Source organism: Felis catus, chromosome B3 (genome assembly GCF_018350175.1).
Source record: "Felis catus isolate Fca126 chromosome B3, F.catus_Fca126_mat1.0, whole genome shotgun sequence".
Classification (NCBI taxonomy): Eukaryota; Metazoa; Chordata; class Mammalia; order Carnivora; family Felidae; genus Felis; species Felis catus.
In genome coordinates, this window is record NC_058373.1 from 127500493 (window position 1) to 127526170 (window position 25678).

The window sequence follows — 25678 nt, forward strand, 5'->3', positions numbered from 1 at the left end:
TGTAGTCAAGTTGACACATAAAATTAACCCTCAGGATCAGGAAGTTTGAAATTTGCTTCACAATATACCTTTTTGTAGATAAAACCAAGCCAAACCAACCAACCAAACAAACAAACAAAAAACACAGGGAAACAACAATGATATTCAATACCGAAGATAAGGACTTTCCACATGAGAGTGATAGCTTGTGAGACAGGAAAGCATATCATCTGTGAGACAGTGAATAAAAGTACTAGTGACATTTTAGTTGGGAAAGGTAGTTAGAGAAAATAGCACATTCAGTCAGAAAAATAATTACATGATGTTGACCTGGTTGGCATAAATGGAGACATTGGAGTAGAGAACAAGACCATCTATCTGACTGCCTTTGCCTGAAGCAGGAAAACCCAGACTTTCCTTATTCAAACTGAACATAAATATCTCTAACTCTTTTTTCCTTATTGATAGCGTGTGCTACAAACTGTTTTGGTTGGATATAGGGATGAGTTCTTGGCACTATGTGAGATCAGAATAAGTTTCAAAAATCATTTACAGTTAAAGATCATATAAAAGATGCTGAGTTTAACAGAATAAGTTCCTGTTTGAAAGGGGGAAAAAAAACAACCCTTGCTTTGCTAACTTTTCACTAATTATTTTATCCTTTAAAAAGTGTACCTTTAGATGATCAGTCTTGAGATTGAACTTGTCTAATAAACAATTCAGATTGAAACAATAAGCATTGCATAAGGTATGTTACCACTCTTGTGACCAATAAGTTTGAAAATTTTTTTTCAGTTTAGTAATGATATCATATGAGGTTTACAAAAGTACAAATACTGAGATTTGTGTAGAATATAATTGATCAAGTCCTACTAAATTAAATTTAAGAGAGCTATTGCATATTGTGAATAACTGCTTAATAAAATCTAGAATATTTGTGCAATCTTTTCTTCTTTTCCTCTGTTAAATATTGGTAGATATATTGCATCCAAAAAACGATAATTTTTTTACTCTTTACCTCCCTCCTAGGGGAGAGTGCTTGTTAAATATATCGTACACTTGGTTTTATAAACTTGCATGTTAGATATATTACCAATACCTCTGTGGTGAATAAATGTTCTACTGATCAAATGTAAAAATTCACAGCTGCTCTTCCATAGCCCCCAGCTTTCTCATATTTTTCCTGTCATTGCTAAGTCTAATTGTTTGCACATTAGCTTTTAATATAAAACCAGCCAGATACAGCCAAGTAAGATTTAATAATAATGTTTGGATTTATAAGCCCTTCAAGAGCCAGGAGCTCTATGGCATTCACATTCCCCAAACTGCATAAATGTGGATCCTGGGAATGATTGCAGGACATGTAGTAAGTTGATGGCAAATCTGGACAACAATGGCATTTTATATGGCTATAATTTTTACAATTCTCAAAGCACTTTCTCCAAATTATCTCATCATATCCTCATGATAACTCTAGAAATTAAGCAGAAATTAAGTAGTATACATTTTCTTTATCTTCTTCCTTTTTACAGAAGAGTAACTTTGGGAATAGAGTCTGTAAGACTTAACCAAAGTCCCAAGTATACAACCATAATTTCCTTGGGAATAGCCACTATTCCCTTCAAATATTTTCTGAATTCCACCATAGGCCAAACATTATTTTAGGGATACAGCAGTGATTCAAACAGACTAAATGTCTGTTCTTTTTATGACTTTATATTCTAATGAAGAAGGCAGACAGTAAATACATTAATAATAGAATATACAGTAAAATTTCTTATAATGATAAATGTTATACAAATTAAAATACGGTAATGGGGTGGATGGTGATGGCAGCAAAGGTGATAGAATGATGAGGGACAGACTATCTGATAAGGTGATAATTACATAAAAACCTAAGTTATGGCATTGAATAATTGGAGAATCTTCGAGAAGAACGTGCTAGGCAAAGGGAACAGCATTCATGCAGGGGGAAGAAAGTATCTGAGTTATACTGCAAAATGTGGCTTTGGACAACAGAGACTGCAGGAGAGTGGAAAAGATGGGGGCAGAAAGTCAGCAGACAGGTGATTTAGGTGCAGCCCTTGGATTTTATTATCAAGTGAGTTTGGGAGACACTTCGGGGTTTGAGCAGGGAGGGATGCGTTTTAAGGAGATTGTTTCAAATGTTATTTCATGTTTTCCCTAAGACATAATCTTCATATCATTTTATAAGACCAAAACTAATTGCAAAATATATTTTATCAAGGAAAAGTATGGGCTTTAGCTTCAGTTCTGCATTCAAATCTTGACCGCACTTTTGTATGCCTTGCCGTGTTCCGGATTCCAGTTTATTCATCAGGAAGTAGATGAATAATGAGGATCTTAGAGGACTCGTGAAGCACGTGGACTTGTAACATATGTAGCAGTCATTGGTATTTTTTTAAGGAAGTAGCATTATTAGCTTAGAAAAAATGTATTAAAATTAGGTTCTATTGGTTAAATACAGGTCTTACCAAATACATGTAACTATCCTGGATGTATATTTGTAAGTAACTATTTGAAATATAGACACAAAGGATAAGGTATATAAACTTGTCCTTTATATTTTGGTCTTTAATTTTAAATGAAATGGGAAATCTTATGCTGTAGAAAACACAAAATTATACCAGATGGCAGTAGCATACAGGTGTACCTCTGAAAAGCAGAAAGATATAACACATATTAATAATGCAAATTCTCCAAGAGAAAATACGCCTTTTGCTCATTTAGAATGTCAGTATGTTTGGTTATGAACTTATACACATCTGGATGTTTTTTAAAGATCATTAATAAAGAGCTAGCGAGAGATGGCATCAGTGGGAGATGGCATTTATAAAAGGTTTTAGAAGATAATGGTAAAAGTCCCAAACATAAAATTAGGTTTTTTCACAATTTTTAAATGTTAATGAGTATTCCAAACTTTACCCACAGTGCTTTGTAAAGGCAATAGTTCACTTTCTGAAGTTTTCCTCTCCTATGAAAAAACACAAAAATAATCTTAAAAAAGAAAAGATTGCTCCCCAAAATCAATAGCAACAAAGGCAAATACCTTGGAAGAAACATACGATTCTCATTGAGTTACAAGTTTTATAGACTAATGCAGGTTTATTTTGGAAGATAAAGAGAAACAATGCTTTTTTTTTTAAGAGAAACAGATTTTTATGAGTGCAAGTATTTATGAGCCCAGATGAGCTAAGGTTCATAGTGAGAGCCAATAGTCAAAGAAGAAAAAAAAATCCTGGGTTTGATACAAAACAAGATAATTCATTGTATACAACACATTTTATTCAACTGCATTCTAAAAATATTTTATACAGTTAAATTACATAAGACCTTGGATAGTACACATATATTGTGTAATATAAATTATAGAAGTGTGTACATATATTGTGTTGTGACCAAATTAGTCAGTCACAAAAGAGCTGAGTCAGAAGGAAAGTCAGAATTATAGGCAAAAGTAGGAAATATAAGGGGGCTGTTTTATATGATATCTATAGTCAGAGAAAGAATACCCTGGTGTAAAGATAGAATAAAAGAAATATCCAGATAGCACACTGTGGATAGAAGACCGAAAACAAAATCATGACAAAAAAGCAAATAAGATAACAAGCTTGGATAATCCACTGTTCTGGGCAGTTTTCAGAAGTTGGCTCAAACTTCAGTACAGTCATTCAACTTCAAACGCATGGCAATGACAAAGATCAAAAGAGAAAATCTCAGCAATTAGACTCACAGCTCTGTGGATTAGGAGCTTAGTCAATGGTGCTGGAATAAAGCCAAGGCTCTCTAGAAGCAGTGCCTGGGAGTGCAGTGTTTGTGGGGTAAAGAGATTGTGGCTAGTAGAGAATTAGTGATTTTGCAAAAAAGATGTGGAGCCATTACAAGACACAAAGCCTGAAGCCAAGGGCTTGGGTGGGACTCCCAAGCGTGTTGACTGAGGCTGAAAAAATAATGGCTGTTAGTTGGGTTTCAGTTTTCAATAAACTGACCACTGAGAGCATAGAGAGAAGAAGGAGTAAATACATGTCCTGATGACAAGAATTGAGCCAAATATTCCACTAGTTATGTAACTGGACCTGGGATAACTCCAATATCATCTTTTGAGTTGGACATACTGGTCCTATGTGGAATTTTCATTAAATAGCAGGTAAAGGGTACTATTAATTGCTCCCAATGAAAGAATTTAAGGTAGTAAATTCAAGAGAGGTTATTCTGGTCAGCAATGCCTCATCACAAAAAAGAGAAAACAAAACAACAGCACAACCAACCAATACCTTTGAAAGAGACACCAGACAAAATTATGAAATAGCTTACATTCTTGTAATCTAAATATTGAGGAAATCAAAAGTGTAATGATGGTCTAAAGACCGTCATTTTAAGTTTTAACCAAAACTACACAAATGAATACTATATTTTGTCCCAACTTTCTGACCCCTTTTTGTTAATAAAATTATAAGAAGAAAAAAAGTTATTTCTTTAAATAAACAGCAATTACCACTTCTCTAGTCAGTTCTACCTTGGGGGAACATCTAAGGAGAATATCAAAAGATTTTGTGTTTCAGATCAAGAAGGAGAAGAGAGTCGCAAAAGGCTAATTTGCAACTGTGTTAGACATCGGAAATATTTCACATTGCTGCTCTATTCATTCCACCACTAAATGGTTGGAATCAAAGGTAGGAGATAAATGATGTGATCTCTAGTCTGTTCTGGCATCAGTGTTTGGAAGAAAATTACTGGAATCCCATCACATGGTTGGCTTTCCTGCATTTACCATTATCCCCAGAAGGTTGGAATTATTTAGAGTGTAAGGGACTTGAAGAAGAATCCAAGGTTGCAGTAGAGGATAAACTTCAAATGCTACCATATGACTGATTTCTGGACTGGGAGATCAGTTATCCAGCTTAGACAACTGCAAAATTTAGACAAAGAAATGAGAGAAATACAAACAAAAAACCACATAAACCAAAAAATCCCAAACTGAACTTGAAACCTAAATTAAAAGTTTTATAAGTGGATCTAATTTTAACAAAAACAGCCTATGGAATCAAAGATTAGAACATAAATTTACTCTAAAAAAACTACAAAGAGCTTAAAATAAATCTAGTCTAATAAACTCATAGTCCAGAGAGACACATTGCAGGTGAAATAGACTCTAGCTTGAACACAGTGACAGAGTGGTGAATTTCAGGAAAATAATTGACAGGAAAATCTTGCCCCACCTCCCCTGAAAAAATATCAAGAGTGATAAGGATATTTTTTTAAGACAACAAGGGGCAGTCAACAAAAGACAAATAACATATGATTTCACTCATATGTGGAATTTAAGAAACAAAACAGGTGAAAATAGGGAAGGGGAGGAAAGTTAAAATAAGATAAAAACAGAGAAGGAGGCAAACCATAAGAGACTCTTAACTATAGTGAACACACTGAGGGTTGCTAGAGAGTAGGTTGTTGGAGGGTTGGGCTAAATAGTGCTGGGCTTTAAGGAAGGCACTTGTTGGGAAGAGCATTGGATGTTATATGTAAGTGATGAATCACTAAATTCTACTCCTGAAACCAATACTACACTATATGTTAATTAACTTGAATGTAAATAAAAACCTGGAAGCAAAAGAAAAAATGTAAACAAGGGACAGACTTTGATATTCCAGTTATATTTAAAGAGAAAGTCACAAATACTATTTGTATACCAAGCGGTGATATTTGTATAGATAATACAATTTGCAGACCAAACAAAACAGAGCAATATTTGTATAGAAAGAATATATGCAAAATTTGAGAAAGACAGCAATTCATAGATTGAATAGTCTGCGAAATAGGCAGGGCAAAGATAAATATACAACCACACATTTTATAGTAAATTTGCATGTCATGACTGATAAAGAGAAGCCATTAAAACCATCTGAAAGAAAGGAACGATTATGCGCAAAGAATTAAGTCAGGCTGACCACAGATTTCCCACCTGACAGGTGATAAAGATAAATATCCTCAAAAAGCTAAGAGAACACAGCTTCAAAATTATATCCCATCCAAACTGCCACTCAACACTGAGCAAAATATTAAGAGACACAAAAATAAGAGAGTTAATACCTTCTGACCCAAACTAAAAGAATTGATTGATAAGTGAGAACATTGTAAACAGGAGAGAAAATGACATAAGAAACACAGTAGAGCACAGAAAGTATATACTAGATAACTTTATTAAGATTGGTTGAAAATTAGTAATAATTATCCTGTGTTTAAAACTATGTAAAAGTGAATCTATATAACAAAATAAATGAGAAAGAAAATTCAAAATGTTATCAATATTCAAGAAATGTGACAAAATTCCTGTAATTTTGTTAAGTAAGATTTACAGGTAACTATGTATGTGAAAATGTAAGTCTCACTACGAAAATTACTGAAATACACTTTGCATCCTTCCGACCGGAAAAGAGAAGAGGAGGGATGACAAGAACTTTATCAATCCAATCAAAATTTTAAAAAAAAGGCAGGGAGGTGTAGAGATAAAGCAAATAAATAGGAAACATATACTAAATAAGATGCTATATAACATATATAGGTGGTGCCTGAGTGGCTCAGTTGGTTAAGCGACCCACTCTTGATTTCGGCTCAGGTCATGATCTCATGGTTCATGAGTTTGAGTCCTGCTTTGGGCTCTGTACTGATAGCCCAGAACCTCCTTGGAATTCTCTCCCTCCCTCTCTCTCTGCCTCTCCCGCGTTTGCACTTTCCCTCTCTCTCAAAATAAATAAATAAACTTAAAAAAAGATTTAAGATGATATATAACATATTTTATATTTATAACATTGACTTGCTATATAAAATATATATTACATTAAAAACATCTCCATCAATACAAAATCTACTATATTCTACTTATGAGGCATACATACAGTAATCACATAAAGATGATAATAGAAGCATGAATGTAGATATGCCATATGAACATTGGTAAAAAAAGAAACCCACAAGGTAGAGCAATATTAGTATCAGATAAAAGGTACTTCACGGTGAATGAAGACATAAATGCACACTAAATATCTTAAGGGTGCTTAAGGAAACTTCAATGACAATTGCAAAATATATACAAAATAGAACAAAACTAAAGGATTATACATCGAAGTTTGTGAAAAACAGCTAATGTAGTAATTAGTGGCAAATTTATAACTTTCAATGCATTTATTTGAAAAACAAAATTAAGAGAGGCAAAAGAAAAAAGACTGCTTTTATAGTAGAAACCTAAAAATAATGGTAACAAGAGCAAAACTTAATGAGTAGAAGAACATTAGGAAAGAAAAGATCAATATATTTAGTACTTTAATATTACCAATCAAGGAAGAAAGACCATGTTTTGATATAGAACAAAAGAGGGATATAAATTTAGTTATAGTAGTTTCTAAAAGCCAAAAGATATTAGTTTGAAAATTTTTCTGTCAAAAAATAAAATTGAGGGGGCACCTGGGTGGCTCAGTCAGTTGAGCGTCTGACTTTGGCTTAGGTCATGATCTCGTAGCTTGGGAGTTCAAGCCCCATGTTGGCTCTGTGCTGACAGCTCAGAGCCTGGAGCCTGCTTTGGATTCTGTCTCCCTGTCTCTCTACCCCTCCCCCACTCACACTCCATCCCTCTCTTTCTCCCTCAAGAATAAATACTAAAAAAAAATTTTTAAATTGCTTAATAGAATATTGAGAAAATACAGAAACTATAAAGAGGTACTGAAAAGTAATAGAAACTCTGAGTACTCCAAAAAGAGTGTGAACAAAAATTGAATCTGTAATCATAAGCCTTTTTACTTACAAAAGACATACTCGGCCCAGATGACTTTACTGTCAAGGAACAGATGTTCCTAATTTTATATAATTTCAGACAATAAATTTTTTAAAAAAGGAAAGCTATTCAGTTTATGAGGCTAGTATAACTCAATAACAAAACCAGACAAGACCAGCAAAGAATATTTGATACCAATTTCCCTGAACAATGAATGCAAAAAATCAAAATAAAATATTATCAAATTAAGTTTTATATTATAACCATATATATGCATATGTGAAAGCATACACATATGCAGACATTTATACTGTATTCTAAAAAATTAGCGCTTAGCCCCAGGAATGCCAAGCAATGTCAATTTCAGATAAAACGATCACTATATCTTGCTGCATAGAGTTTTAAATGTACATATGAGCTCAAAAGAAGCAGATGAAGTATTCAGTAAATTTCAATACTTAAGTCATGACAGAAACTGAAGTGACTTTCAACTGGAAGGGATATTTCTAAAAAAAAAAAATTTAATGTTTATTTATTTTTTGAAAGAAAGAGAGACAGAGTATGAGCTCAGAAGGGGTAGAGAAAGAGGGAAACAGAGAATCCAAAGCAGGCTTCAGGCTCTGAGCTACCTGCACGGAGCCCAACACAGGGCTTGAACCCATGAGCCATGAGATCATGACCTGAGCTGAAGTCGGGTGCTTAAATGACTGAGCCACTCAGGCACCCTTGGAAGGGATATTTCTTAACCATCTGAAGGATATTTATCAAGAACCTACACAGAATGACATATTTGAGGCCCAAGTCAAAAACTAGATTTTATTCATCCTTCTAATGGGAAGTCTCAAACATTGCATTTAGAGAGTAAAAGACAGAAATGGTGTAAAAAATATAAATTGTTTCTAGTTAAAATGTTATAAATATTTTAGCAAAATATCCAGGAGAATCAACAAATTAAACTATCAAATGTATTTAGAAATATTATTGACTTTTCTAGAATCAGAATCCACATGAAAATTAATAGTATTCCCAGTAGTAACAAATAGAAAGTATAACAGAAATAAAAAGACTGCATTTATAAAAATAACAAACCAATAAGGTACCCAGGAATAAAACTTAAAAGTAAAATATATTACTTAATGGGTAAAAGTACCCATAAGTATTGTAAAACTTAAAAAAAGAATTTACACAAATAGTTAGCTATACTATACTCATGGATGGAAAGAGCCAACATTAAGATATCAATTATCACCTATTAATGTACAAATCCAGAAATAAATAGTATTTTAATGAATTTGATATATTGATATTAATGTGCATATGGAAACATAGGGGCTATAAACATAAATTTTGAAGAAAATATGGAAGTGTCTGAAAAGGTAAACTTTTTATCTTTACATTTCTAAAGACACTGTGAAAAGCCACAGTTTTATCAAAGCGTGGCATTGGCAGAATTAGAGCAAGTAGACCAATAATTAGATTTATTAAAACTCCCTATAATTTTATATGCATCAAAGGTAATCACTGCCAGTTGATGAGGAAAGGTTGCTATGTTCAAATAAAAATTCTGGCACGTTCATTGTGAGAAAGCTAGATTCTATTTTATCACATGAACAAAAATAATTCCAGATTTCACACTGAGATATAAATTAAAAAATGAAATTTTAAAATTTTAAGTAAAAACACATAGAAAAATATTTTATAATGTTGAGTTTGGAAATTCTTTAAACAATACCCAAGAAATATAAACCATAAGGTAGATACATTTGGCTACATTAAAGTTGAAACTACCATACCTCCAAAGATAGGACAAATGCTATTTAAGAACATGGTAGAACACACTACAAAAATACTTGCCATCTGTTAACCAATAAAGGATTAATATTCAGAGTTTACAATTAACATTCAAAAATCAAAGAGATTGGGGAGCCTGGGTGGCTCAGTGGGTTAAGCATCCAAGTTCCGCTCAGGTCATGATCTCTCCCTTGATGAGTTCAAGCCCCACATTGAGCTCTGTGCTGACAGATCAGAGCCTGAAGCCTGCCTTGGATTCTGTGTGTCCCTCTCTCTCTGCCCCTCCCCACTCATGCTCCCCCCCATCTCTCTCTGTCTCAAAAACAGATAATCATTAAAAAAAATTTTAACAAGAATCAAAGAGATGGATACATTTCTAAGTAAAAGAAAATTACAGAAATTTGTTATTAATTAAATAGAAAAATTAAGAAGAAGCAAAGTATATTAATAGATGCTTAACTTAAATAATTAGAAATTTAAGTCAGTAATTAGAAAATAATCAGAAACCACATAAAATAATATTTTATATTTACTGGAGCAAAACCTACATACCTCCAAATATTAATAAAAATGTGAAAAAGTAAACTTCCTGCTCTTTTAATCATCTGGAGCATTTGGAAATATCTAATGCATTTAAAAAAAGAATACCCTTCTCATCAAAATTGTACTTTTAAGTAGAGATGTCACATACACATGCATGAAGAGAATAAATATGTTTCTACAACTTTTGTAATAGTGAGAGCTCCCGAGTCTTTAAAATACCCATTAACTGAATAAGTATTAAATATGTATATAAATAATTACATGTACATAAATTATATAAACACATATATAAATAATTATATATACATACATGTATGTATGTATGCACACATTTATACATATATATGTAAACATGGTATTAATTACTTATATGTGACATTATAAATAGCTCAAACTGAGCACATATTTTACATGAAAAGCAAGCCACATTAAGATGTACAGTATAGTATCATTCCTACAAAGCTTTACAAATACAAAATAACATAATGTTTTCAATGCATACACATATATGATGTGATAATATAAACATGAATAAGTTTGATAAACTTCAAACTTCTAATACCTATAGGTATTAAAGAGCAGTATTCAATAGATTTACCCAGTGCCTGTAATATTCTATGTCATTAAAAATATGAATTGATTTTAGCAACATATTAAAATCTAGTAGAATTATAAGTATACAGATGATCTATACATTTTAAATTTTTTTATTTTAGAATAGATTTAAGATTTATTTTAAAAATTGCAAAAATAGTACAGAGAATTCCTGAATATCTCACTCTGTTCTTCCTATTATTAATAACTTATAATAGTATGGTAAGTTTTTAATAATTGATTAACCAATATTATTTTATTATAATTTTAAATAATTTTTATAATTAGTAAAAATCAATTTTATTCAGATTTTCTAAGTTTTTATTAATTTTCTGGAATCCCATCTAAGATCCAAATTACATTTATTTGTCATGTCTCTTGACGTTTTTGTGTGACAGTTTCTCAGACTTCTCTTGTTTTTGTTGACTTTACAGTTTTGAAGGATACTGACAGGGAATTATAGTATAATTAACCTATACTGGTAAAGTTTTCTTATGACTTAGAATAGATTATAGCTTTGGGGAAGGAAAATCATAGAGGTAAAGCACCGTTCTTATCATACCGTTACAAGGATACCTGCTATTAAAACGACACCACTGTTGGGACTCCTGGGTGGCTCAGTTGGTTAAGCATCCGACTTTGGCTCAGGTCATGATCTCACGGTTCATGGGTTTGAGCCCCGCGTCGGGCTCCGTACTGATAACTCAGAACCTGGAGCCTGCTTCACATTCGGTGTCTCCCTCTCTCTGGCTCTCCCCTGCTCGAGCTCTGTTTCTCTTTCAAAAATAAACAAACATTAAAAAAAAAATGATGCCACTGTTGATGCAAATTTGATCACTTAGCTGAGCTGGTATTTGTCAGCTTTCAACACTATAAATTTATTATTTGTTACCTATTCCCATGCTGTACTCTTTGGAAGTTAGTATGTGTTGTCCACACTTAAGAAGTATGGAATTATGTTCCACCTCCCAGAGTGCAGAGTACCTATATAAATTATTTGGAATTCTTCTGCATAGGACTTTTGTCTATGCTCCCCATTTATTTATGCATTCAATCCCTTATTTATATCAGTATAAACTCATGAATATTTATTTTATTCTTTGGGTAATAATATTTTACTTTTTTTTTTTTTTCAAATGGCTCCAGCTTTGGTCATCAGGAGCTCTTTCGTTTGGCTCTTGTGTCCTTTGATACATCCCAATCATCATTGTGTGCTTGTAGGTGCATGACTTGGTACTTCCTTACTATGGTGGCTATGAAAATAGTGTAGGTTCATCATGTCAGCCACAAATACTCTCTCACTATTATGTATTCTCTCTCACTACTCACTACTACATTTTTGAATCAATGAATGTCTTTGTTAGTGAAATAAAACCAGAAAAGTAAATTTAAAATATTCACATTGGAAAGAAAGAAATAAAACTGTCCCTCTCATTCACAGATGATCTATCTATGAAAAACAAACAAAAATACAACCCCTCCAACAGTAAAATAATTCCTGGCACTAATAAGAAATTGCAACATCATGTATGATTAACACACAAAATTGCTATATACCAATAGCAAACAAAACTTTTTATTTAAAGTTTAAAACTTTTTAAATACCACTTGCAATACAATTAAAAAAAAAGAATTACTTATGTGTAAGTCTAACATACTAAGAAGTAAGCAAGTAGATATGAATAGATCTGTTTGCAAAAACTAAAACTCTACAGGACGAAATCAAAGCATATATAAATAAAGGGACAGATATTCTATGTTCCTAGTTTGGAAAACCTTCAATAGACTCACATGTAAAAACATAACACACTTGTGGAACTGGAAGAAAACTGTCATTCCAAATCACCCATTGAGCTCGCTCAGCCTTCAATTGGATAGAATGATAGTACTTATGACACTTAGAAGTAAATATGGTCTTTTTTAACTTCTAGCTAGCTGGAAAAAAATTATTTTACTTTGAATTACTTTTGTGCTAATTATTAGGATTCCCCAGGTGGGCAATAGTTATACGATGTATTCTATACTGAGTTTTAGCAAAGATTAATGACGATGTGTACACTTCTATCAGAATTCACTTAGTTTACAAACTATTATTGGAAAAATATTCACATTTCGTTCATCTGACAAACAGCTGGTGTTTCCGAATATATTTAACAATTAATGCAGTTTAATAGTGAAAGGAAAAATAAGGGCCACCTGGGTGGCTCTGTCGGTTAAGCAACCGGCTCTTGATTTCAGCTCAGGTTGTGATCTCCTGGTTGTTGGAATCGAACCCCATTTTGGACTCTGGACTGACAACACAGAGCCTTCTTGGGATTCTCTCTCTTCCTCTGTCTCTCTGCTCCTCCTCTGTTTGTTCTCTCTCTCTCTCTCTCTCTCTCAAAATAAATAAACATTAAAAAATAAAAAAAATGAAAAATAAAATTGAAAACAAATGGAGAAATTGAATACAGACTTCACAAAAGAAACCACGTGACTGGCCAATAAAATCATTAAAATATCTGAGCATCATTATTCTCCAGGGACAAGAATAGTCATCTATTCCCACAATATGCTGACTAGAAAGAATAAAATTAAAACTTTGGAAATGCTAAGTGTTGGTGAGGACATAGGGCAACTTCAGTTCTCATGCTTTCATAGTAGGATTGTAAAATTGCATGACCACTTTGGAAAAATGTTTGGAAGTTTCTCTTATGGTTAAATATGAACTACTCTGTGATCCATAATCTTAAAATCTGCTTTGATGTGTGTAAATTATACTTCAATTAAATAAACTATGTAGTGGGGAAAAAAGGAAGAAATCTCTCGCAAATACCCTGTCCAACTTTTCCTAATTTAATTTCCTAAAGCACATTCCTTTAGAATAGAACTTAAATAGGATATTGTATATAAAAAGTGTGTACGTAGGGGTGCCTGGATGGCTCAGTCGGTTAAGCATCTAACTCTTGGTTTCAGGTCACAATCTCATGGCTTTGTGGGTTTGGGTCCCACATTGGGCTTTGTGCTGGCAGCACAGAGCCTGCTTGGGATTCTCTCTCACTCTCTCTGCCCCTCCCCCACTGGTGCCGTCTCTGGCTCTTTCAAAGTAAATAAACTTAAAGAAAAAAACGTGTGCACTTAGTAAGGAGTGAGCAGGTAGTACATGTTAACCTGGATTTGCAAATTTGGTTCAAAAAATAAAATTTTTCATGAATTGTTTTAATTCACAAAATGTAAAGCCTGGTGTTAATTACGCTACATTCAGAGAATAGTTAATAAACATGCAAGGGCAATAGCTTTGAGTTTCCATTTACTTAAAATTCATTTAAAAGTAATAATGATGAATACCTTATAAGTATGATTCTAAATGAATCGTTTATACCAGTTCTCCTAAGGTGTGAAAGAAGCAGTATTTTAGAAGTTATAATTATTGGGGCGCCTGGGTGGCGCAGTCGGTTGGGCGTCCGACTTCAGCCAGGTCACGATCTCGCGGTCTGGGAGTTCGAGCCCCATGTCCGGCTCTGGGCTGATGGCTCAGAGCCTGGAGCCTGTTTCCGATTCTGTGTCTCCCTCTCTCTCTGCCCCTCCCCCGTTCATGCTCTGTCTCTCTCTGTCCCAAAAATAAATAAACGTTAAAAAAAGAATTAAAAAAAAAGAAGTTATAATTATTTAAGTAGGTCCATAGCCTTTGAACACAAAGGTAATATCATAAGTGGTACTATCAGATTTGACCAGTGATAGAAGCTTTACTTTATTATAGTAACAAAAATAATTCTACCCATTCCTATGTGACTAATCCAGATACCAGTTCTCACTTTTTCTTCATTATTTTAAATATTTAAACAAAAAAAGGAAAAACAATTCTACATTCATAAATTGTTTCCATATGCAAATGCCTCTTTGTCTTTAAATGTTCTATGAACTTATAAATTATAAAATAATTTTCTATATATTGTTTTATATTTTGTCAGTAGTGTGCATCATGGAATTGAAGATTAACTTCCTACAGGGAGGAAAGGTCCTAAGAAGATGTAGCTTGTGGCTCATGTATTTCTTCAGTAGACAGTAACTGGGCACCTAGTGCTATGATGTGTACAGCCAGACCCCTAAAATGTAGATTTTAGATTTAGCAATATAGTGATATGTAAACAATAACAAATATGGACATGATAGCAAGTTAGGACAGAAGAGAGTTTGGTTAATTTTGAGGGTAGGGAGTTGGTGAAAGCCATCTGCACAGAAAGGAAGAAGAGAGAATTGTCAAACAAGGAAAGTTCATTCGACAACCACTCTACCTGTTGAAGACTAGGGAGCCAGAGTCCCTGAAATCAATGTACTTATAATATGGGGTATTTTGGAGAGATTTCTTCCTTTTTTCCCTACTACATAGTTTATTTAATTGAGGTATAATTTACACACATCAAAGCAGATTTTAATGTACTTAATCAATGTACTTATTTTATAGGATAGATGATTGTTGCAAGGGCCCCATTCTTCACATGTGTCTCTCAACGAGGATCGCAGAGTTTGGAACATGATAATGATTTGATGCTATTTGAATTAGTATATCCAATCCTTCCCTTTGGGTCCTTGGATATTTTCATCAGATAATGAGATGTAAAGTGACATATCAGTAAAGTTATTGTCTCTAATGACAGAAACTAAATAGAAAATTTCTCTGCATTGTTGTAATGCGGCTTATTCCAGATCCTCACTCATTTTCAGGAAAACTCAGACTGGTTTGAGAGTGATGATCTGTTGAGAGAGATCCAGGAAGGCGCAACTCTGATGGGCAATTAGGTGCGAAAAGTGTGGCCGGGTTGAACTTCAGAGACTTGAGTGGTTTGTAACTAGAAGGTGTTTGATGGTCGAAAAAGTCTCATTTCACAAATGTTACAGCAAAATTCAAGTCCTGAAATGTTCGTGGAGTTTTTCTTTCCCTTTTTCCCAGAATTCCCCAAAGATTACCTAGAGGTAGATTTTGATCTGTCAAAGACTTTGACCTATGACCCTCTCTCTCTTTTAAGCTTTCTCTCTCTGCCAGCAGCTTAGACATGCAAGGAGAATACAATGAATTTCTAAAATGAAAACAAAAACAAAAACAACCCACAGTGGTTGTTCTATTTACACTAGTGTGTTATTGCATAGACATTTGGATTTGAGAAGCTTTCAATTCTCTTCACAGGTAAATACCAACCTGTTCAATCAATGTTACACCACGAAGAGGGGCAGATTTTGATAGAAACCTCAGACTGTCTGGTTTTAGGTCTGAAAGTTGCTTGTAACCACTAACTTGGTACTGCAATCTGGATCTTTGAGCTATCTATTAAATTTCAAAAGTTTGTTTATATCGTCCATGAATCATGGCATATTATCCAGTGTTTAGGGGCAAATGTTATATGTTTATAAAAAGCATATTAAGACTATTTTTATTTCAAGGAGTGTTTTTAGATTTTCTCTTACTTTGGAGATAAATATCATATTCAGTTTCAAATCTCACATGTAGAATAAATGTAGAATAAATAAGCTTCCCTATTCAGGCAGTCAACACAGTGGGACTATTTAACAAAAGTGTCTGCCCAGGATTGTGAAATTAGGGTCATTTCACATAGGATTTGTCTATCTGCAAATCAGCATTTGCTAAACAAACACGGATAAAGGAAATGGAATCTAGAGAAACGGGAGAAAATCATGTGACCCTCTGTTAACTCAAAGTCGATGTCATCAATTTTCCTCTTTCTTGAACCCACAGCTTGCAGTATTAACTTATTTCTGGAATAAAGGGATATTCAGAGGTTCTACGTAGAAGGTAAACTGAAACTTTAATACTCTCCGTACATGGTTTAATCCAAGGATCTTGAAAAACAATTTCTAGGATTTCAGGAGCTTTCTCCTTTTTGAGTTTTGATGACGCATATTCATCTGCCTTACCACAATTTCTGCTCTCTCCAGGGATTTATTTCTGCCATTTTCCATTAACTATTTCCTAGTCATCCTAAGTAAGGACTTTGAAACATTTTCATTTGTCAATTTTGTCAGAAGCAATAGACCCAGAGGGGAGTATGTGGCTAAAACAACTTTTCAATTGCTAAAGAAAGTTCCCTTTTGATCATCTATACCGGATTTGTCCTTCCTAAATTGCCTTTATAATATTTTTATATATAATACAAGATACTTTCTCAGATTTTTGAAATGACTTAAGGAAATTATGTAGCTTTAATTTCCTCCTGAATGTGTATGCGTGGGTCCAAAGAGAGCATATAATTTCAATGTTAGAAACAATTTTTTGAAATTGAAGTTGGGTTGCCCCCAATTTTTATGCAGGAAAAAGTGTTTAAATCACAGTAAGAACTCAAATGATTTGGCTTTTTCTTTTACTTTTTCCAATGAAACATAATGTGCCATAGACCTAAGTGAAATTGATATTTCACTGAGTATCTTCTACATACTGTGCTCTGTATTAATCAATCTCCTTTAACCCCACAACAATATTCTGAGGTAGGTATTATTATTTTTATTCTGTACTTGAGAAAATTGAAACAGATAAATCCAGTGATTTGCTAAACACTATGGGATATGTGGCATTACAGAAATTCAAACTTTTTATTTTAGTGCTTGCCCTCTATGCTAAATCTTCTTCTTGATAATGGCTCAAAAAATTACTGGCAGATACGGCAAACAAAAATAGCATTCTGAAATACTCTACTTTGAGTCTCCTTTACTACCATGTATGTATATCCTTCCTAAAATTACTTCTTTAAGTATTCAGCTACCAAATGATCTAGACTTATTCATCTCCTATTCACTCTTCAACTTACTTAGAATTGTCTTCAGTACTTATCACTGTAGTGAAACTGCTCTTGAATGCCGTTTTGTGTTCAAATATCATGGGTAATTCTCAGTCATCATTTGTAACTTCTTACATCTTGAAATATTTTCTGCAGTATGATTATGACACCACACTTCCCTTTACTAACCTTCATGTGTAGTATCTTTTTATTCTCATGAAAACCAGTGATTCTGCTATCTCCACTAAACCTGGAGATATTGGATGACACAAGTCTTGGACTTGATGATTCATCTTCCACTTATCTCTCTGGATGCACACATCCAGTTCTAGAATTTTAAATGCTCTTTATAAAGGGATCACTACAAATTTACAACTCTAATCAGACATCATGTTTCAATGTTTCGGATCCAGTCCGAATGGCAAGGTTGCTTAATATTATTACTTAAATATAATAGATATCATATCATGCACATGCTCCAAAGCAATACAAATACATCACTGCCCAGTGGTTTCTATAGAAATTAAATACATAGCCATTTATCCAGTTATGCAAACTCCAAACTCAAGAGTCTTCCTCGATTCCTCTCCTCTCCTCATCCCATATATCCAATTCATCAACAAATACTTTTATTTTGTATTTCCAGAATGTATCCCAATCATTTTCACATCATCTTCAGTGCCACTGACACATTTTTTGTTCAAATTACCATCATGTGGCCATGATCAGCAATTGGCAATAATTGGTCTTCCTGTCTCGTTTCCTGCCTTGTTTTCTATTGCTGATGTAACAAATAATCACAAACTTATGGTTTAAAACAATACCCATTTATTAGCTCAGAGTTTTGTAGGTCAGATGTACAGGAAGGACTAACAGGTTTTTCTTCTTACAGTCACAAAAGGTGGAAGCTAAGGTGTTGGTCAAACTGGGCTCTTATCTGCAGGCTCCAGGGAAGAATATACTTCCAAGTTCATTCAAATGACTGGCAGAATTCAGTTCCTTGTGGTTGTAGGAATGAAGTCCCTGTTTTCCTGCTGGCTTCAGCCATGAACTGCTCTCAGCTTCTAGAGACCCATCTGTATTACTTTACATATGGTCCCCTTCATCTCTAATTCAACAAAAATAACTCCAGAAGTAACTCCTTCTCATATTTTGTGTACCTGTGACTTGCCCTTTGTGGCAAACCAGAGAAAAATGTTTTTAAAGGGCTCAAATGAATAGATTAGGCACACCTATATAATACTTTTATTTTAAAGAGAATTTATTAATAGCTTTAATTATGAGTAGAAAGTCCCTTTGGCCACATACCAAGATAATCACAACAACAATGGCCAGGGGCAAAGGTTATGGGACCCTCTAGAATTTTGCTTAGCCTACTTCTACTCTTGCTTCTCAGCTACATGTTTATTATTTACAGAGCAGCCAAAATTGTAAGTTTGCAACATAAAACATATGTATCATTCTCCTACTTTAAGCCCATTGGTTTCTTTTTCAATTTATTGTTTCTGAGCTCTAAAACAAGCCCTCTTTTTTTTTTCTTTTTCTATAGTGAATAAAATCCCAATTAGATAAACATAGGTTTGTAGCTGATATGCTTTGTGAGCTTTGACAGAGAACAACCTGTCTGAATTTAGCTTTGGCCATCAATACAATTTTATGCCATGTGGTTATTTGGGGACATACAGGAGATAATGTGTAACACATATACAGCAATTAACAAAAAATTCTGGCTTACTGCACCCATTCATTAAAAGTTATAATACGATCCAATCATCTCAAACTCTCCCCAACTTTGTTTATCTACCTGAGACCTGACATTGATGATTTTTTTATCCTCTCTATATTTGTCCAAATGGCTGTCTAGAATGAGCTGTCTAAATAGTAGATATAATATTGGGGAAAGCAGATATTCTTTCAGTAAATATAGAGTAAGTAATTCTCTGAAGCACTGTTCTAAGCCCTGTGAAAATCACAAAGATAACACAACTGTGCCCTTCAAGAGGTTGGACTATAGCGGTAATGAAAGCAATTAGAGACATTGTGAAATAAAATTGACATCTCTGCGTAAGCAGAACCATGGTCTAGTTTCAGACAATAGGCATGTCTGTCTCCAAAAGGCATCTTCCCATATGTGGCCATTTATTTAATTTTGATTTGTGGTGGAAGAGATTATCTGAAATGAGATTTATTAGAGATGTAATAGAATAAGCAAGGTAGTATGAATATACCCTACTGTTTTCCAAAAAGAAAAATGTCACATGAGCTTAAACCACCATTGTAGATAGTCATTGGGAAATGATGATTCTAATTCATTAAATATGTTTCTCATAATTGCTATTTAGTTAATGACTGTAGTTAAATAAGACACTATCATAAGACACGGTATGTTAGATACTCATTATTTAAAACATATGTTTTAAGACTAAGCAATTCTAAAACAAGCTATTCACCTCTTAAATAAATAGATACATAATAATTCACGTGTGCATAATTAACAATAATCAGTTTAGTAAGCTATATTATAAGGTCAAACCAATAAAAATAACCAAAAAAAATGCTGTGTTCAATTTCCCAGATGTTATTTATATGTTCCGACTTTTCGCATTGAATTCATCATAAAACAGAACACATTCACTTGTGATTGCCACATTTGAACTGAATACAAGCACTAAGTTTATTCACAACAATAGCTCTTAAAGGAGATGCTAAGTAAAAACATGTGTTCCAGAGATTTAGTCTTTGACTATTTATTCATCCTTAAAGTTCGTCCTTAAACTTAAGTGGCAAAAATGTCAGCAAAACTGGTCTTAGAATATAATTATTTGCAAGTCAAAAATTGATCATGATTTCACTGGGGTTCATACTCATCCAGTCAGTGAAAAGTAGACTTATTACTATTTACTCCCCCTTGTGGCCTTTAACTTTTTCATGAAATTAGGTGCTATGTTTTAAAGGTGATATTACTACAGTGGTTAAGTTCTTGGAAGGCTCCAGAGGATGATTACAATGTGGCAAACTGCATAATTGAAAGAGAACTATCAGGATAATTGAAAGGGTTCCCTATCAGGTCAGACTACTATGTACCCCTATTTGTGCTCTCCCAGTACCTTGGTTTAGCCATGTATTCAAAATGATCATTATGATTGTATCATTATTTGTTTGTAGCACCTACTAAAGTATAAACACAAGAACCATGTCTTATTTACATACATAATTTTAGTGATTTAAAATGCATTGTTGGAGTTTTAGCAGGTACAAAATGAATGTTCATTAAATGAATCATTGAATGAAGCATGTGGTCTTCTCATTTGGAAGGAAAGTGGCAAATAATTTAAACTAGTTGTGTCTCAGTTTTAGCATCTATTAAAAAGGTAGTTATATCAGTAAGCTTTAGCTTAATGCATCTAGAGTAAGATTATTTAATCAAGTCACATATCTTTATGAATTTTCCAGCTTTAAATAGACGTTTCTCCATTTTATTTATTCACATTTCTAATACCCTTGCATTCTGAGATTTCTTTTATTACTTCACAGACAGATGGTGTCTGGATATTCACAATTGGAAGAGATTGTCCTTGGGTAGGATCTTTGCATTAGAAAAACTAAAATGATCCAGGGTACTTTTATGAGGAAAATATTAGGCATATTGGGAATTCCTATTGTTTTAATGGAAAGATTTATGAAAAAATGTTAGGGTTGTTTTTTTTTTCTATTTTGCTTATCAGGGTTGATGAGTTTCAAAAAAGATACAGTAATTTAGGGGAGAAATATTTCTAGAAATAAAGTTTACATTTGGCTGGAGAAATGTTTGTCTTACATTCTTTAGTAAGAATGGATCTGGGGATCCAATCGATCTCATATTTCAATTACTATTATTACTAAATTGTCGATTGGGAGATACAGAGTGGCAGAATAATATCTCGGTCTATATCATTATACTCTTAGATATAAATAGTACTCTTCACTTGTCTGCCTCCAGAATTCCTCCCAGCTGATACTCAATACCCAGTATTCGACCGATAGCAGTTACCTTCTAAGAAATCTCAGTTTCTCCCATTTCTTAAAAGAAAACTGCTCTGCTGATTTTTAGCACATTTTGTACCTAATGCTTTTCAGTAAATCTGAGTTGGTTTCCCACAATATGGTACTGCACACCATTTGCTTACATTTGTATTCGCCTAATTATAGCATCTTGCTTGAATCTGCCCTCAAGCCTTGACTTATCCTATTTATTTCCTTACTTTAAATATTCTCATTTCTCTCTCTTACATACTGAACTCTCACTTAGCCAATAATAGCCTATTCAACTTCCACTCTTCATTTAAATAATTTCTCTATCTAAATCAGTTCAATTCTTTCTTCAGTGCTATCTCATCCAGAGCCAGATGGTTGACACTTAATATTTCTCAATTTGTTAGGAAAAATTCCTGAAGACATGAACTGAACCCTGCCCTTACAATTGTTTGTGTCTCTCCCATTTTTTTTTCTGAATACTCATGAAATACTTTGTAATGAATGACAATTAGCAGAAATCATAATAACCCCATCAAAGAATCAATCTCTATTATTATTTGTAATTGACTGAAAATGGGAAAAGTGCAGCACTGGTGTTTATTCAAACTAAAATCTCTATTTCATGAGGTAAGAAAGAAATATGTGTCGTAGTCTAGTCAAACTAACAGAGAGCACTTCAGGGAAAGCTTTGTTCAAAATTACATTTTATCATTCCAAATTCCCCCGAACCTTGTGATTTTTCTCATAGAGTTTTGAAAAAAAAAATTTGTGTTTCATGTAGGTTTCCTTTTTAATAGATTCAGCTAATGACACCTTTGCGAGCACACATACACTAATTCACAGACATATATACATAGACATTCACAAATTAAGAGGAAAGAAATCCAAAAGATATTTACATTTTTCCCATTTGAAAATTAACCTTTAAGTACATACATGATTGCATCATTAGCATCTTCATTAGCATCATCATAATAATCATCGAAGCTAGCACTTATTGTGGGCTTACTGTATGTCAGAGTCCCAATCCCCTTACTCATATATCATCTTAATTGATTTTTATTTTGCTTATGAGGCAGACAATATTACTATACTTATTTCATAATAATGAATATAAAAACAAGAGGTCAGCTTTTTGCTCAGGACCATACAGCTGTTAAGTGATCCACGTGGATTTAAATTAAAAAACAGTTGTAAAGGATAGCTATTTTGATTATTATCGCTATTGTTGTTATTAAAATTCTAATTTTTGAAATTCCCAGAGGCATCACTTTAAGAGGCCAGACCTATGTATCTCATGTTTATGTATCTCATGGACACATCTGCTACATGTGTGGATATGATGCAAAGAATGACACCCAATACCTTGAAATTTCATAACATTAAAAATTATCATCTTGGCTGTGAAGCATATTATTACAGTAAAATGAGGCCTTTTAAGAGAAAAACACCCCTGATGGTTGATTTGATTGTTTTTGCAAATTTTTTTCAATTCCACCTAAGTTTAGGTCATATTTTAAATGTTTTTTTTAAACTGCTTATCTTTAGGGTTCCTGTTGGTTGAATGTCCGACTTCAGCTCAGGTCATGATCTCATGAGTTCGAGCCCTGCATCTGCTCTGTGCAGACAGTTCAGAGCCTGGCCCCTGATCGAATTCTATGTCTCCCTCCCTCTCTGCCCCGCCCCTGCTTGCACTCTGTGTCTCTCCCTAAATAAGTAAACATTAAAAACAAATTAAAAAAATAATAAACTGCCAATCTTTTATGCATTTTGCACACCTATCACTTTGTTTGCTCTGCAGCAATCTTAGTAACCACGAATGCCTCTTTCAGAGAGGAAACCTTTCTTTTCGTTTTTTTCTTTCTTTTTTTTTTTTTAGATTTTTAAAATATTTATTCTTGAAAGAGAGAGAGAGAGAGAGAGAGAGAGAGAGAGCAAGTGGGGGAGGAACAGAGAGAGAGGGAGACAGAATCCGAAGCTGACTCCAGGCTCCCAGAACTGTGGGCACAGATTCCCAAGTCGGGCTCAAACCCATGGACTGGGAGATCGTGACCTGAGCCAAAGTCAGATGCTTTTACTGACTGAGCCACCCAGGCGCCCCATGGAACCTGTCTTTTCTCCTGTCTACAGGAACTTTCCCGTAAAATCTGCGTTGTTTTCCTTGATTGCCCTTTCCTTGACTTTAATTTTAGGGGCACCTGCTCATAGATAAGCCAAAGCCAATCAATTCTCCCAGGGGCACTGACACCAGATAGTTGTCAAAGCAGTGTTTTCTCCTATTCAAAAGGGGTTGGTGTGCAGGGAAAATCAAGCCTACACAAGCTGAGAAGAAAAAGAGAATTCTGAAGGCATTTAAGTCCTTCAGGGTACTATTCATTTGGGTCAAAGTAGCAACTTGTGCTGTGTGGACTTTCACTATTGAGCCTTACCTCATGGTCTGTGACACTTTTCAATATCCTAATTCTATAGCATTCTTTACCTCCCATACTTAACTGTATTTTTGTTTAAGTCTAATTAAGTTGATTTTTTATTGCCTGAAATAATCTCAATTTTTAAAATGCTTAAATGAAGGACTATAGTTTATTCTATTCAAACCTAGATATCAGATGCTTTACACAAGTTTGTTAAGTTGAATTTTTTAAAACTGATTGGATTTAAGACTGTGAGATTTACTGGGGTTGAAGGGGCTGAGGAAGGAGAAGACCTAATAGTTTTCTTTGATTTATAACTTTCTTTTATTTCCAAAATAACCTTAACAGAAAAGGAAATTACAAGCTTGTACAGAAAGACACTCGACTATTTTTACTGGATTGCATTGCTATAGCTCAGCAATAAAAAGGAGGCTTTCAATCTATTAGGAAAAAAATAAATATAAAAAAGAACTGTTGGAACCTGAGCAGTTATACAAAGCAGAAATTGGCTTGGCCAGTGCACTCAAATGCTGTTGCTTTTATTGGAAATGGTTTCTTTTTTCAGTAAGTGCATTTTTCAGTTGCTGAGCCTAGACCTGCAGCTACAGACCTTTGGTTGAGAAACTGGTCACACAGAGACACTGCCAGGGAATTTTTCATAGGAGTGAATCTGGGGAAGAAAGCATGAGCATCAAGCAGTGGGATTGTTTATATAAAAATTCGCATGCACTGCTTTATGCTGTCAGTGGTTAAAAGCTTTTCTCTGTAAGAAAATCCATCCACTTTGAGCCCAGTATCTTTCTTTCTTTGTTAGAGAAGGGAAAAAGAAAAAAAAAAAGCAACAAACCCAAAATCTTGGCTCATTTTCAGACATATTCTGGTGAGCTACTCAGTGCACTAGTTTGAATGGTAACCCACCCCTGGACCACAAATGGCAATTCAGGAACTGATCATTTTGAATTATTCATAGAGCAGTCAAACTTGACATTCTGCACATTGTGTTTGAGAATAGAAGAACTGAACAGGAGACCTGCAGCGGTCATTACTAAGAAGCAATTGCTGCTGTTCACATGATTACTAGCCCCCACCCAGAAGGAGTAATCAAGTCTCAAAAGGGACTGCTTTCCTTTTGAAAGGGTTCCATACAAATGTCTTTGTGAAATATAACTATTTTAGGTGCTATTTATTTTGCATTCTTTTCAATTTATTGGGCATTTTACAGTGGATTTTCTTATCATATTACATTCCAGGCCGACCTTAGGGTGTGGTCGCAGATGTCTTTTGGAAGCTATATCCTGAATGAGACATGTGTGAATCAGTTAACTCCTAATTGTCCTACATGGAGGTTGGTGAATGTCTTTCTCTCTTCATGTACTTTCTTCATAAGGTTTCAAATAAAAGGTAGAAAGGAGAGAGGAACTGTTATATGAAGAAGAACAGTATTCTTAGCAAGAAACTTCCAAAGTGCTGAGTTAGAGACATTTCAGCAAATCACTAAGGACATCTGGACTCAGCAGCATACACATCTCAATAACATTGGATTGCGTGATATATAATCTTAATGACTGTGGCTTGAATTAAGCACACACACAGTTTCTTACTCACAAATCTCAAGGTCCCCCAGTAATTTACTCAAATAACTCTTTCAGTGTAAGGTGACTTTTGGTTAGATGCCAGGTTGTATCAAATAGGGTACTCCAGGGGCCAAAGTGTTAAGTTTGCTATGTAAAAAGATTCAGAGATTATGGTCAAATTTAGGTACTCAACCAAATCTCCTGCACTTCCACTGT